This window comes from Anarrhichthys ocellatus, unplaced genomic scaffold, assembly GCF_004355925.1.
Source record: "Anarrhichthys ocellatus isolate YVR2014 unplaced genomic scaffold, GSC_Weel_1.0 scaffold17, whole genome shotgun sequence".
NCBI lineage: Eukaryota > Metazoa > Chordata > Actinopteri > Perciformes > Anarhichadidae > Anarrhichthys > Anarrhichthys ocellatus.
In genome coordinates, this window is record NW_022280047.1 from 1,600,062 (window position 1) to 1,604,892 (window position 4,831).

Genomic DNA, 4,831 nt, shown 5'->3' on the forward strand with positions numbered 1-4,831 from the left:
ACAGAGACACAGAGACACAGAGACACAGAGACAGAGACACAGAGACACAGAGACACAGAGACAGAGAGACAGAGAGACAGAGAGACAGAGACACAGAGACACAGAGACAGAGAGAGACAGAGACACAGAGACAGAGAGACAGAGACACAGAGACACAGAGACAGAGAGACAGAGACAGAGAGAGAGACAGAGAGAGAGACAGAGAGAGATGCTCAATAGTAATCCAGTCAGGTCAAGCATCATGCTGATTGCATAATGAACAGCCAAGAAATGTAAATAGCCAGCAGGATGAATGAGGAGAGGCCATCTGTCTAATAAAACTGCTTCCTATTAGCCACCACATGTATGTTTCCTCAGCACACAGACGTCATTGTGAGCAAATATTCATTCACATGGAGTTTAATATCAAAGCTAGCCTACAGTATGTCCACTAGAGTGAAGATAGTTAGCTCCACTGTTGCAATAAGTGGCGCTGGATGTATGTTGAACAGAGAAGTGGAATATTATCACCCAGGCCTGCTGACACACTGCAACTGAAATGTTCCTGGACATACACAGACTTTTGCTTTTTATCCTTAGTTCAGTTGCATTTACCTTATAAGGAATTATAAATAAAAATATAGTGTATAATATAATAATGTATCGTTTAAGGAGCCCAAAAGAAGAATACCAAACACTACAACACATTAAATCAAACGTAAAATAATACAGTGCCGTAAACATACAACAACCAAAAGGAGGATCATTCATCAATTCAACACAAATTCATTTAACGTATGAATAATACAAATTTAAGAGGACCCATGATGGTATTACTCAGTTAGGCAGGTATCACGTTCAATGTTGGACAAACGGTCATTTTTTAAACATTACTATTGGTGACAGATTGTATCACAAGGTCACACCAAACATTACAACAACACAGGTTGGTGAGAAAATGACCGTGCTGATTGTAAATGTGCTATTTTGAGGAGATGCAGCACAATGAAACAAGACAAAACAAGTCCCTTAGAAAAGGTCAAAAGGTCAGGAGAAGATTATATCTCTCTTTCCTGAAGTTATCTCCAAAGACTTTTAACAAAGTGGACTTTATATCATCTCAAATCTGTCAGCATCCTCGTCCTTGTCTCACACGTTATCTCCATCTCCTCCTCTCCTCCTCTCGTCTTGTTTTCCACTCCATCCCCGCCTCACACACACACTCACACACGCACACACACGCACATAATACGTACACAGCTGACACTGCACAAATAATGGCATCTTCTCTCATTGGATGAGTATCATTTCGAAGCCAATGAAGGAGGACAGTGTGTCGATGTGTGAGTGATGGAGGGAGTGAACATTCACAAGAGAGAGAGAGACACACACACACACACACACACACAAAGCCTTTACCCCTCTTTTTCTCTTCTGACTTTTCTGTCTTTGTTTCACTTAACCATTCCAGGTTCAATAACGGCCTATCTATGCAAACACACACACACAGGCTGGACATTCGATTTGTCTTTCTCCACACAGCGAGAGGGGATAACAGTTATCAGAGAGAAAGGCAAACAATCAGTGCAAGTGTCAGCTCCATCTGAACGCACAGAGGAGAAACCTGACGGAAACAGATCTGATTGAAGATCGGCAGCAGTCTCCCTGAGCCCCATTGGGGGGGAGGGGTATCAGACGGTTGAGTCGGGCCCCTGGTCCCCCCCTAGTCCCCCCCCTGGTCCCCCCCCAAGGACATCTGTAGTCTCTGCAGGAGACGAGAGATAACATCAGGCTAACAGGAAAGGAAACAAGATAAGGAGACAAAACAAGAAAATAGCAATGAGTATAGAAGAGTCTGAAATCTAAATCCTTTTGTGTAAAAGGTACAATATTACAATGAATCACCTCATGATGACCCTGTAAGAGTTAAGTTGGCCCCCCTTTGGGAGGCCCCTAGTTTGGGAACCACCTCTCTACTAATGAGACTCTCTGATTGTCTTTGAGTGATTGTAACACGTATTCCTTCTGTGTTGGAAATGTGACCTTGTGTCGATCTCATGATGTAGATTTAATCTGTGCTGTCACACATTATACAGAGAACAAGTCACACCACAGTAGCTGTCAGATTAAAGTGGACTGAAAAATGATAGGAGCCATTGATGAGATGAGACTGTATTTAAAATCTACACAACATTACACTTGTATGAAAGCGTCTCCTTTATGTTCTAAACTCATGTACTCTGGTTTTTCCTTTAATTTGGCCTTTATGTTTGTTAGTGGGAGAGACACTCGAGGAGGTATGTAAGAGACAAAACACAACAGAAAGACATCCTTCTGTTGTTGTATTCTGTGTTTAACCAACCTCATTGAGTGTCTCATCTGTCTGAGTACTTGCACATAATTAATGGGGTACTATATTACCATCTATCTACAGTATCGGAGTACAGCATCAGCATGATGATGTGGCTGATGGTTGCAATCAAAGTAATTAAACCAACATTTTCCTTAAAGTACTGACTTTTTAGTTTAAAAGAATATCAAAAATGATCTCCGTTAAATCATTTTGCTTTTGCACATTGTATTGTTTTTGTTTAGACACAGTAAGAGGCTGGATTTTCCATTTCCATGTCATTCAGTCTTTTCCACATCAACTAGACGGCAGCGGATAAGCCGCGGATTCACACACATTTCCCCCTTTTTCTGCTCCTGTAAAGTAATCCGCGCCTGTCGGCTTTAACTGAAAGCCCGTCACCATGAAAAGGAGGAAGCGGTGGAGGAGGTGGGGCCGATCATCAAAGCACTGTACCAACCCTGTCTGCTGCAGGCTGAGAGGGAGAGCGGAGATTCCCCAAGAAAGAGCCTCACAGCTGGGATGATACAGTCGCTAATTTGCATCCACCTTTTTGGAGAAATAGACGAATAACAGAAAGACACACACACAGCAGCAGCTCGAGTGTGTGAAGGATTTCATGTTTCTATGGAGAAGGAAGTCTATTTTTAGGAGCGATATAAATAGATCTTTCTGTGGCTCTGACGCTTGCGTTCATGTCTGAATGTACCCAGCAGCATTATTACTGCGTATTAATTTATTATCTCCGTGCGTCTCTGCGGACTTGTTTTTCTCAAAACCGCAGACTCAAACAGTTCTTCTGCTCTCTATGTGAATGACAGTCAGAAACATGCGGACAATGAGCTGTAATTTGTCTCAGTGACATCAGTGCAGAGAGAGCAGGCGCATCAGAGCTCACTGACACCCACAGGGGGGATAAGGAAAAGCGTAATTGGCTGTCACATTCATCAATACACTTTGTGCAGCCCTCCTCGGACCAATACCAGCAGATAAAAAGCTCCAAGCATGTCCCCACAGAGAGGAACAGTGTATCATGGAGCTGGACAACGTCCTCCACACAGCACGAGACAACCCATAACGAAGTCATCGTATCAAACATCAGACAGTTTGGTGTCCTGATGGTTTAAATGAAGATAAACAACAGGAAGTGTTCAACAGAGGCAGTGGCTCAAAGGAGCAGAGGGACACCGGCGACTTATTGTGGAGGTGGAGGGGGGGGGAGGAGACAGGGAGCAACTTTGTAGCCGTGGAAACAGTTGCTAAGTAGCGAACCGAGGCATCCCTGGACCGAGAGGGGACAAAGATGTGGTTGTGAGGGGAGGCAACGTGCAGCAAAGGAGGGAGAACGATTAGGTTACTGAAAAAATAAAGATCAGAATTTCACATGCTGGTTAGAAATAAAACTGTTTCAATGAGTGAAAATCAGTGAGTTCAGTGAGTTCTTCTGATACCACAAAATACAAGGTAGGCCTACCTCATAGTAATACTAAAATGTAATTCTTAATTATGACACCTGTGCAGATTATAATTCACATTTTGAAAACACAGCCCGACATAAGCTGTCTTCATATTTTCATTTGGATCACCACTGAACAAATGAAGTGATGTACAACTTCCCCTTGTCCCTGAGCACCATTTAAGATCGACCACAGTGATCACTCGTCCCATCCGCATGCACGGCCTCGTCCGTCTCCCTCGCTGCTGTGAAATCTGACTGACAGAAAACAGGGACGAAAGAGGACATCCCATTAATATGCTAATTCATGCGGGGATGACTTCAACACAGCGAGCATAGTCAGAAATACATGAGTGTCAGCTGGTGAGGCACGCCGCGTGAAATCGAAGCTCGGGGAGGAGGATGAAGAGGAGGGCGACATGAATGTAGGCCTACTGCGGTCGTGTGTACACAGGAAGTGAAGTGTGTTCGTGGAGAGGGAACCCCTGCATCCTCACACACCAAAAACACACATCACGCTGCCTCTAAATGTTATAATGAGACATAAAATATGCAGCGGAACGGTTTGAAGCACGTGGATCTCGCATCACATGTGTCTGTGTCCTTGCCATGCGAGGACCTGTTCGCTCTGTGCTGCTATCAATAATCCATACGACAAGGTCTAGTGGAGAGACAGCAGAGCACTGAGGGCTTATGTAAGAGAGTGTCAGGACTGAGGGGTTGGGTGGGGATCCTCCAGGACCCGACTGAGTGACAGGAAGGAAAACGAAAAGACATGTATTCCGCAGCATCGGCACTTTTAGTGAGAATCTCCTGTGCTTTGACATCCTTCATCTACAAGCAGTTTGTTTTGTTGCTGATGAGGCCGACGGTGGTTTATGAAAATTGGTTCGCCGGTCGTTTCCTCGCTCTGACTCGGTAGATGGACCACGCTCAGCACACTCCCCCGGCCTCCCAGAGGAAGACAGCCAGCTCCCCTTATCTCCTCGGCCAGAATCCCCTGCCTCCAGAAAGCAATTTAAAGGCCAGACAGAGACACAGAGAGA